The 11,703-nt window shown below is 45.0% G+C and overlaps 1 protein-coding gene across 27 annotated transcripts in view; it reads right to left on the bottom strand.

Moving 5' to 3' along the window:
* The window catches only part of JAKMIP3 (Janus kinase and microtubule interacting protein 3), a 92,868-nt gene that overhangs the window by 78,945 nt on the left and 2,220 nt on the right, over positions 1–11,703 (bottom strand). For 24 of the 27 annotated variants that reach the window (XM_074907986.1, XM_074907997.1, XM_074908001.1 and 21 more), the window contains exon 1: positions 6,202–6,370. The gene's annotated coding sequence lies outside the window, so the exon portion shown is untranslated. The other 3 variants (XM_074907991.1, XM_074907987.1, XM_074907990.1) reach the window with 3 other exon arrangements.

Raw genomic sequence — 11,703 nt, 5'->3', positions numbered from 1 at the left:
CTCACGTTTCCAGCCCTCTTCAAACCTGCCATAGATCCCATTTTCTGGGTTGCTTGCTTCTCCACTGTGTTTTTGCTTAATTTGTGATTATAAAACCTTCGCAGGCCAAAACCGAAAGTCAGCCCTGATGACACACAAATATTTTAGTAGGAGCAGAAGAAAAAAAAAACCCAAAGAAAACAACAAAATTACCTCTACTTAGGAAGAACTACCTGGCAGAACTCCCTGAGCCACCCCTGCAGGGCTCTGCCTAAAACCAGGTCAGTGCTGCTCAGCCTGCTGGGCTAATTGACAGTGTAATGAGGGGCACCTGTGAGCAGCCAGCCAGCTTTTTAACTCCTGCTAAGCCTGAGTGTATCCTAAGGGAAGTAAAACATAATGAGATTTCCCTTCCAGCAAAGTCCAAGGCTTCCGCAGTGATGGTTTCGCTCCTATAAATTGCATAAACTGGTATCAGCAATACGTGGAATGGGAATTTCTGCATGTGCAAATCCAGGAACCAGCCACCTGTTCAGGAAAAGTAGAGAAAACTAAACCAAAACACTTCCTTTTGTTTCAAAAGCTTGTTTTGATTTTTCTCCAACTGTGCCGCTAAGTGTTGCTGTCTGTGATCTTGGGAGATAAAAATCAGCCTTTACTATACCTTTTTAAAGTGAACTAGTCATTCTCAATGCCCAACCCATGGTTATTTGAGCTGTTCAACAACGAATGCCAAATGAATTTACAGTCTATATTATGGATCTGGAAAAAAATGAGCTGGGAGGTGAAAGGCACAGAAACAGTGTCAGGGGCCAGCCCCTCCCTGCGCCCTTCGCAACCCGCGGGCAAACCGAACAGCACCTGACAGTGCCTTGCTGTCCTGAGAAAACAGAAGACACAAGTAAAAGGTGAAAGTGTCAAACTGTGTAATGAACCCTTCCACAAGCAACATAAATAATAAACCATTCACCCTGGCGTGACACCCCACTGGGCCCAGAAGCTGCAGGCACCCCGTGGTGGAAGGGCAGTCTGCCACGGCCCCCGGCAGCGCTCCGAGTGACGGCCCTTGCGCGCCAACCTCTGTGTGGAAATATCAGATGTTTACTTACAAAACCAACATCCGTAATGATTCCGTCACGGACAAGTGGTAAAATAGCGCTTATAGAGTAAAAAGTTGTGATCCACCTCTAAAGGTAGCTGTTCAAAACACTAGGAACCCCCAAACTGCTTTGATTGGAGGGAAAAGTCTTTGAACAACTGCAGCATTGTCTACGCTGACCCTTACGTCAGTGTATTGTCCATTTACTTGTTATTACTACAGAGCAAGCTAATACATTTTCCTTTACAACCCTTTGCATTTTGACTTTACTAACTTCATGCAAATATTTCCTTTGCCTGCAGCTTCCTCTGCCTTTGCTTTGAATGCAAAGTAGAGGCGTTGAAACTTCCAGGGACCGTCGCCCAAGCGACAGCAGCGAGCCCTGACTCACTGTCCCGGAAGGTTTCCTGCCAGGCAGCTCCAGCGTGCTCCCCGTGTTACCCCCGTGTTCCAGACAGGGAGAGCCTCTGCGGGGCGCGGGGGGAAGAGCTGAGCCACGAGCACGGTCGCTGCGCTCCCGGCACCTGCCTGTTCCAGCCACGTCCCCGCGTCCCGCCCGCTCTCCCTTAGACGTGAACGTGTACTCCAACCACCTTTCGTTGACCTGAACCATACACGTGACTGGCCTTCCTAGCCAACGTTTCCCAGGGAATACTGGCAGGATAACCTGGCCCTACCTCACATGCAGGAAGTAATCATGGTATTGGACAATAATGAAATAATGCGTCGTGATTAATCATTTTATTTTGCTAACAACATGAGCAAAGTATGCAAAGATAAAAATGCCAACAAGCGCTTCATAAATCCCTTTGGACATTTACTGCTATGGACCAAATACTTGGTACTCACTAGCTCCCGTCTTTGAGCCAGGGCAGGATTCAGCTATCCCTCTGTGGTACACAAATCACTGCAAGTCTCCAGTGACAAAGGCTGTGCTGTAAATCCCTGTCTGCTTCAGCATACAAACATGACTGTATCAACTATATTTAGGGAATGGTTTTTCCTATTTATGTGAAAATCTGCAATTTAGCCTTTGAGGTAAAGAAAAATCCGTGCTTTGGATGTTATATTAGATTTCTATTACGCCTTCAAGTTTCTCATTAACTTTCTTTGCTGATAACCCTCTTCAGATAGAGTAAGAAAATATCACAGATGAGAATGAACCCTGTATCTATAAAAAGCCAACACTATAGAACATTCTGATGGAAATCCAAAATGTAGTGTTATCCTGTGGTGTGAGCACCAGTTACTGGTCTGTAAACACCTTCTGATTTAGTTTTATCCGAGAGGAATCCAGACTGTGGGTGCTGAGACCACACCATCTTGCAAACCACAGTGGGTGTCATCCAGCGAGCAGCTCTCAAAGCACTGTCCTTGTCCAAAGTAGACATGTTGTTATTATAAACCATGGCCAGAATTCATTTGTTATGGAGTCAGCTAGAAAAGTGACCCAACATCGAATGAATCAAATCATTATTTCAGTATATAATCAGTTAAAATGTAAAATGTAGCAAGAGCTTTTCAGGAGGGCCATGGGAATATCAGAGTGCTACCAGTATTCTGTTAGTGCACATCAGTAAATCTTCAGACACTTCAGATATTTAGTTCTCCCTCTGGGCACAGCCTGAGTCCCTGAAGTCAGTTAGATTTCTGACATTGACCCAGTGGCATCAGAATCAGGCCTTCGGTGTGCAATTTCTTTTTAATTAAACACATTAATATGGAGCTTGTTTCAGATTTACATCCTGGTGAAGTATGGTATGTGCCATCTGGAGTTCATCAGCGCTGCCCTTCACCTACAGCGCGTGCCAGGGGACACATCGGTTACGCAACTAAGGGTCAGGCAAGACAAAACACAGCAGTCAGCAAAAAGATGAGAAGCCTGTTTGGTATTAAAAGCCCAAGTTGAATCAATTACATCAACACTGATTTTGACAGGGTTGAAGTAGAGGAATCAGCTGATGGAACAGCACACCACACCACAGCAGTCTTGCACAGCTGACAGTTTGCTCCACAATCAATACCAACCTGCTTCCAGTGGAACAAATTCTGGCTGTGAACTATGTCAAAATCAGCCTCGTGCAGTATCATTTGGGCAGCAGCTTTCCAGACCAGTCGGTCCTGGGACATCTCATCCCAGTTAATCTCCAGGGCATCACCCTCCTTCGAAACCCAGGGCTGCAGCCAGCCCCACCTCGCTGCCAGGCCTCACGGCACCTGAGCCCGGAGCCAACAGCCGGAGAAAGTGAGAACCCAGAAACGTTAGTTCAAAGGACAGAAAATGCACGTTCTGCACCTTAAACTGACTCGTCACCCGAACTCCGGGAAAAATAATGTCCCTGTCTGAACATAACCTTGTCAAGGTCAAACGACCGTGACACGGGTGGAATAGCTCAATAAAGCAGCGCAACGGGCTGTCTGCGGGGCTCAAGGAAAGCCAACCCTCCACACCCTGCTGCCTGTGTGCTGTCTGAAGAAACAAATTCATCCTCCAGACATTTTCTCAAGCCTTTCTGAAGGATTTCTCCTCAGACACTGCCTCAGCCTTTATGGAATACAAAAGGCAGGGTCACGCTGGAGGGTATAGGAAGCTACACAGATCAAACTGATTGAACCTTCGTCTTGAGTCTGCATCATCAGCGAATAACAAATCCCCAATCAATGGAAATAACGGTTTGTGGATTTGCATAGAACTGAAGAGGTTTTTTTTAAATCTACAAGGATGTAATTCTCCATTAGAGTAAGTTCTACAAAACTACATTAAATTCCTGAACTCTTTTTGGGTTTTAGATCTATTTGACTACTTACTTGGCTGTAAGCGCCAAAGGCAAATTGGGGCATTACCCTTCTAGGTTAGACAACTGGGACAAATTGCTTAGTATTCTGCCACCAATGAGAGCCAACACTTGATGCTCTGGGGTCAAGTAAGCTCCCTTTTCCTCTGCATGCAGACAGATGGTACTCGCCAGTTGTGGTCAAATAAAGATAGGAATGATTTAATTTGGAAGTCCAACGTATTGGCAAATATTTGGCTGTTTTTACAATAACAAATATTAGTACAAACGCTGTTATCTGTCTTAAAATTACTCGGTCCCATTAGAATCTCAAAACCACAATAGCTGGTTGGGATAACTTTGTGTTCAAATCCTACATGCAAGTCAATTCTTTTGTGTAAAATTTTTAGAACTTTTTTTTTTTTTTTCCATTTAAGCTGAACCTCTGCTGCTGATTATACATGAAGAGCTGCACTGCAGAAGGTGATAAACTTAGACAGATGTTTTAAAGGAAGGTGTTAAAAAAGATCATTATTTAAAGGCCTTCTTTTGTTAACATTCATTTGCTGACACTGTTTTGAATTTGAGCCACCCGCAATAAAAGGTAATATTTTAGAGATTAATTTTTTGGGAAAAAAAAGTGAAGCAAGGTTTTATTCTTCATATAAATTGACAGTGCACTTGGAAACTTACTGAAACTTCACCAAGTGGGAGGTGTTGACAAGCGTCACTTTCAGAACATATAATAAGGGAAAGATTTATAGGCACACAGTTTCCCAAATACATTAAAGACTAGTATTGTTCAAGACAACCAGTGGGCCTTAAGTCAGCTTAAAATGAGGGGCTGTTTTTTTCCTTCAGGGCCACAGTGACAAATGCAACTTCCTCTAGTCAAGGTGCTCCTGTATCCCAAACCAGTGGCATTTGCCTTTTAATTCACCACTGCAAAACCTAAACTTTCTACCAGCTTGGTATTTCCAGCTGAAGAGCAGGCAGTTACTAGCCAGAAAGAGCCAGTGCAGAACAGACAGAAAGTCCACTGCAAAAGTGAAGTATTGAGACAGACCTGACACCAAACTTCCCATTTCTGAGCGTACTTTAAGCACCTACCATGCATGTAAACATATGGAGAAGAGCAAAAGTGTAGAATGGGTGGTAGGTTAAGGATGCTGCATGTCAGCTGAGAGCCGAGACTGACAGCAGTGAGTGGCTCCTGCCAGAAAATTACTGTTTTATCCTATACACATTTCTCTGGGAGTATCATGATGTGAGATATAACAGACGAAAGTCCCTCTGACTCCAGTGTATTTGTTTTCTAATTTCTGTCTGCATTTGAAACAGTGTCAGTAGAGGCGCAGGCACAGTAACCGAAAGGGAAAGAAATCCTGATGAGATGACATTTAAAACCACCAGGGCAGCAAGCAGCTGGAAAAAAGTAAACTTTCTTTTTTAAATCTAACAGGTTAAACAGCACAGCATAGGAAGCAGTTCTCCAGATACACAGTATTTGCATTGGAGTTCAGAAAACAGGCGACGTCCAAATCAGTTAGCGAGCGCAGAAACCAGATTACCTTGTTACGGTAATTCATCCTAACTCATATTACCCTGAAACACCACAATTACAGCCGCAGAGGAGATTTATCAACAATTACAGGCCCTGACATTTCAACTCAATCCCGTGTGACGGAGACTCTATGGAGACCCTGACGAACAAACGGAGCAGGAAGGTGCAGCCCGCTGAACCAATGACAGGCAGAGCCAGGCTCTGCCCTGGGCTTGCTGGCATCCTGAGGCAGCGCTGCTGCAAATCAGGGCTCTGTTTATTCCCCACACCAAAGAGAAACTAGGCATTAAGGGGGAAAAGAAAATCTCAAACACAGAATGCAAAACAGGACATTTGAAAATGGATTATACAAAGCCTCTAGGCAGTAGCTGATTCAAGTGTAACATAGAGAGAGATATATATAGCAGACATTATGCACATATTTATATAAATGCATACAGACATACAGGAACTAACCTCACAGGCATGCTCCATCATGATGCACACTGCTTGTCTGCTTTACCTGAGGGTAGTACCATTCCTCGTATGCAGTGCACTTCATTTTAAAACCTGTAGGCTGTTCCTAGCAGACAGATTTAAAAGGATTTTTACGATTCACACTGCAAAAGGCTAAAAAAAATAATCCACCCCTGCTGCATAAGATTCTGTTTTCCATCTCTATCCTCTGAAAAGCGGAATCAGATGAGAAATGATTCATCAATCGGTCCAGGGAAGCATTTAGAGGACAGAGAAGAAAAAGGAAAAAAAAAAAATAAAAAATCAACCATATAGTAAAATCTGCTCACCATGTACACACCCCCAAAGTGAAGAATCAGAGCAGCCTAACTGAGGAGAAGCTAAAGATGAATTTCAGGAGCCGGCTGCAGTTGCTGGGTGATGCACTGTAAATCCTGCTCCCTCCGGGGAGAATGAGCTCACAGCCAAGATCCAGCAGCCGCCCCTCAGCCATTGCAGTGTCACTGCAGCTTGCAGCTGAGAGCAGGCACGTCATCGCACCAGCTCCCTGAAAACTGAAAGCCCTCCCTGCCAGAAATCTAAGTCAAGCATGCCGGTATAAAACCAGCTGCCCTCCAACGCAGACCGAGCTCCCCTCCTACCTGCGTGCTGCCCCGAGGACTGGCATTTTCAGCTTCATTATTAAGCCAAAGCCCTGCACCCAGCACATCCGAGGCTGGACTGAACGCCTCCTGAAGCAGGGGCGAAGTTACTGAAAGAGGCAGAGAAGCTGGAGGGATATTCGGATTTAAAAATAGCAGCCTTTGCACTTGTTCCTAGCAAGGGAGATGGAACCCAGGTATATGGAAATCCTTACATGTGTAAGGGGAGGGCCAGGCACCTCTTACAGCACTGTCACGCTGAGCAGCCCCAAGCTCAGAAAGTACATGGAGATGGTAATGCGGTGGAAAAAAGGCGGGTGTCTTTGCAAACCCCTGTAAGGTAGCATTTGAGAATGAAAAGCATGTCATTAACCCCTAGCTTGCTGTCTCTTGCTGCTTTTCATAACTGAAAAACTATTCATTTTCAATACTCATACTCACCACACCGAAAATTCTCCTTCACACCAGAATACAGATCATTTGTTGAATAACAAATAGAGAGAAAATCAAAGTATTTGGCTACGACATACTTATCCCCACACTGCAAAATTATCTAGAAATAAAGAGGGTATGGGGCCTATTTATTTGTTTTTCATATCTTCCTGACAGAGAAGGTTGGGAACCTTTCCCAGTGAATGTCAGTGAACTGCTGACAGGCATGACAGAGTGATCTAAGCACAGGACTGGAAAGCAGAAACCCACCCTGAAGGGTTTTTAGAAAGCAGGGTGTGGGGTTTTTTTTTCCCCCTTAAACAATACCTAAATATCTGGAACCTTCCATTTAAAAACCTGGTTTTCCCTGAGTCCGAAGTCCCCGACTCTGTGCCGCACCAGAGAGCAAAGCCAAGAAATGTGTGTGACTCTTAACCAGATTCCTAGAAACTTGTTCCTGTTCTCGTGGTTAACCACCACTGTACTTCTCACGCCCTCTCCCCCTGCCCTGCACTTTTATTATCTGTTGACAAGGGTACATGCAGGGGCACTTTGAGAAATCCATTAGAACAAAATTTCTATTTACTACATTGAAACACCTAAAAAGACAAAAATCTGACATTTCTCGTGATAGGAAGCTGCAAGAACATAATCTCTTCATTTTTTGCTCTTACAGTCTCAAAATTTTCTATTTTTCTATCCATCCATACTGTGCTGCATGGTGGGAAACAGTATTCCTCACAGACACGGGCCCCTCATTTACAGGGGTGTTTTATCCCAAAGCCCCAGTCCTGGCTGCTTCCCTGCAACTCTCTGCCTCTTTGGCATCCCGCTGAAGCTAGTTTGTCTCTGCGGGAACACAACGCCGTCGCAAGGGAATGGCAGGATCAGCCCCTCGGCCCGCAAACACGGAGCTACTGCCCGTGGTGTCAGACCCAGGCAGAGGAGCACCGCCAACGCCAGAAAGCTCTGCCTTCAGCTTTGACAAAACTCAGCACCACCCTTCCCTGATCCTTTATCACACAAATACTTTTAAAATAAAATTAGGTCATCTCGCTACAACTCAGTCCACTCCACCTCAAGAAGGCCACGAATCACCCATCTTCCAGCCAGTTCCCCAGTTTAAGCCAGGAACCCCCTCCCAAGGGTTGGCTGTGGCTCTGGCGAGAGCTGTGCAAACAATGGCTTTTGAGCCGCTGGATAAATAAAACTGTTTTCTATTTTCAGCGTTGAATTGCAACATTTTGTGGGAGTTTGTAAGTCAAACATTGAAAGCAGTGTTGTAAGCGGTATAAAGCAAGAGGTTGTCATTAGTTTACATCACTCAAAGAATTGGGTTTTGTTTTTCAGCTGGCAAGTGCCAGGGAAAAAGCATTCTTCTGGCAATTTCCATCTACCGAGCTGTATCCCCTGCAGGCTTGGCCAAAGCACTCCACTGCACAGTGCTGTACCACGCAGAACAAAAACGCTGGTGAGCTTTAAAAACCTGAAGGTAGCAAGTAAATCAGAATTCACTTTTCTGATCCACTCTAGAAGCGGTCAGAATTTTTTCCATTTTAGAGGTTGAAAAGCAAACGCACAGAGGTCTGGTTTTTGTTTTAAACATTCTGCTTTCTGTCTTTTGCAGCTATCTGAGCACACAGTTACATATTACACCTGAATATGTAACATAGATTAAGTCCTACTTACAGTCAACGAGTCCTGTTTCCTGCACCTCTCCAGGCTGCAAAACCAGCTGATGATTCTGTAAGGAATGAATGATAGTAATGATCAGATTTTTATCACCGGGCCATCAGAAATGGCTGTAAAAAAGAAATAACACATAGGAAAGAGAAAAGCATATGCAAGAAATGGTGAGGCATCCTCATAAATTAAACCTGAAGAAATCAAACCTCACGAAGAGTAACAAGAGTGGCCCAAATAAAAGACTGGGGCTCTTCTCCACCCAAGTGCTGGGTTTATTTCATCTGCAAGAGCATCTGTTTCCTCTGTCTTCCACCCCTGTAGTGCAACCGCCTTTTAAACTTAGTATTAAAAATGATACAAAAGGAAACTCCTGTGTTCAGTTAGTTTCTCCCAAATCCTGATGGACTGGGGACACATCATTCTACTCCTCTCTGCTTCCTTCATTACTGTCCTCCTGTCTGACTCTGTGAGGACAGCCAACCCCGGGGCTTGCACCTACCCACTTCTAAGCTAATATAAGCCAGTTTAAGGTCATCAACATAAGATTTGTCCCCATTTAAGTCACTTACAAACACATTTGCTTAAACTGGTATGATTATCATGTGCAGACCTAACCCCTAATTCCTTTCTTCCTTCCGACTGTATAGTCAATCAGATCATTAAATTCACTGTCTCAAGATTGTTTTGGTTTTTCAGTCTCAGATATAATGAAGTCAGACCAATGGACTACGTGCATCTATTAGGTCTCCCTGTGTCAGCAGCCGGGTTAAGCATGAACAACTCAGAAATGAGTATCCGAGAACCATTTGGTAGTTAATGATGAACACCTTTCCAAGAAATGCACCCATAAAAATAGATGTGCTGGTCTGATTTCAGAGGCAGCCAGGAGGGTTAATAACTAAGCCACTGCTGGCAGTGCAGAAAGCAGAGGGAAGCAGGTCGTTCTCAGATTTCAGCCACTTCTGAGGAGCTGTGCTGTGCTCAGGTGAGCAAGAGGGCAGGAGCATGCTGCTGGAGAGGACTAGGAGGCACGTGACAAGCAGCGAGCTTCACCTCTCCCGCGGTGCCAGCACCTGAAGTGATGTGGCACGTTGTCCCAGAGCAGTACTGAGACTGCCCTCCAGTTGCACCAGTCTCCCACGCTACCCATGACAAAGTTGGCACAGGTTACTTTGATGCATATCGACAAGAAACCAAAGAAACATCAATCAATGTTACTTGTTTTTAAACTAATTTAAGTTTACAATCGGTTTGGGATTACGAACAGTTTTTGTGTAATGCCTAAAATAATTGTTCCCCACAACTGTTGCAAGCTGCCACATCAGTACAAAAGCAGGTGCTGAAGTTGGCTGACCCGCAAGCGTGACTTCATAACAACCTAAAATGTCACCTTCTTCAGTCCGTGGGGGGCGTGGGGCACCGTCTCCCATTTAAAAGGAGCTAACCAGTACATGACTGCTCTGCTGACATGCAAGGAAACAAAATTAAAGCAAGTTCCCACCTGAAAGAAGTTCACAGCTTAACTAATTGATAAGCCTTTAAAGATTTCACCCGACACAATTTATAGTTTTCTGCAATCACAGCAGAGTGCTTTTCTGGCAATAACCACAAATCTTTTACCATAAGGATTTATATGAAAATAAATGCATTCATGTAAAGAAATGTGTTTAATAATGCATACTATTGAAAGAACCCAGAGGTCAGCTGTCACAGCTGTACTGTGATACCTACTAGTATAGGAGGAGATTAACTTGACCCTGGTTTATACCTGCCTTAAGCAGAAAAGGCTTGTGGTAAATCCACTTCCCAGAGGATCAGTCCCCAGGAAACAGGATGAAGGGGAAGAGAGTATCGGAGGCACCTTCTGCGGTACTGGGTGGCAGCAGCACAAAGCTCTTTGCAAAGGCCACCTGGCTGAGCCTCTGCCTTCGGCTGCCCGTCTTCCAAGGATTTCTAATTGGTCTCATCTTCCTTTTTGAGGGCTAGCATGGAAGAAAGGGGACATCACTTCTTTTCGTTGAGGTCTGAAGCTTTTCTGACCTTGTTGACGTCCCCCTTGACCAGATGACCGGTCTCTCCTGCCTCTTCTCTCCCCCCACGCCAGGCGAGCGGGGCAGGGTGGTGACAGGGAGCAAAGTGCCCCTCCGACCCTGCAGCGATCCTCAGGCAAAGGCTCGTCCAGAAACCAGGGCAGAAGGTCCAGGTACTCCCAGGGCAGGGCTGGGAGAGGGCACAGAGCCTCAGCACCGCTCCCAAGGGGAGCAAGGGCCCAGGGCTGGGCTTCCCCGGGGGTCCGGCCACACGCCCAGGGCCCTGGCAGGGTCTCTGCAGAGGTTCTGCCAGCTCTTGAGGAGAGACACCACAGCTGAAGCGCTTACCTACGGCTGGTTATTAAAATTACCCATGTAATTATACCTGCTGCACCTGCAATGACACCTAGAGCAGCAAATTTTTCCCCATTAATTGTAGATGACCAAAGTCAGAGCAGACTCTGACCTGTGGTTTGCAAAATTAATGCTTTTTCAAAGTCAGAAAAGCATTGACAGAAAAAATTCCTGAAAATTTAAACACTTCGGTCTTTACTACCCAAATGATACCTCTCTCAGCAATTTATGACATTTTTTCCCTTTGTGTAATTAATTTAAGCCCCTATCTGTGATATTTAGGGTAACAGATACTGTAAAATCATAAATGTGCATTCAAGCGTTAAACACAGTGCACTTTCCCTGGTGTTTCCTTGTTGGGAAATAAGTTTGCAACATTGTAACAATGTTGTTCCTTTGTTTCAAAAAAAAAAAAATCCATTTCCCCTCCTTTTAAGGTAGAGAAAGTGTTTTTATTCTGAAATCCAGCACCCAGGCGGGCAGGCCGCTGCTCCGGGCTCCCTGCGGCAACGCAGCGGTCCAGGGAGTCCTGCCAAGTATCCACAAAAATATTAAGCCTTGTTTTACTACAAATGAACAAAGTTCCCACTCTAGAAGAGCTGGCCCACAGGCCGCACGTTCTCCTTCCAGAACATTGCTGGAAATGCCTGAACAAATCCCTGCACGCTGGCAGTAGCAGGTAGAGCAC

Source organism: Athene noctua, chromosome 5, assembly GCF_965140245.1.
Source record: "Athene noctua chromosome 5, bAthNoc1.hap1.1, whole genome shotgun sequence".
In the NCBI taxonomy this organism is placed as follows: domain Eukaryota; kingdom Metazoa; phylum Chordata; class Aves; order Strigiformes; family Strigidae; genus Athene; species Athene noctua.
The sequence above is the reverse complement of the archived record's forward strand: the minus strand, read 5'-3'. Positions and strand labels throughout refer to the sequence as shown.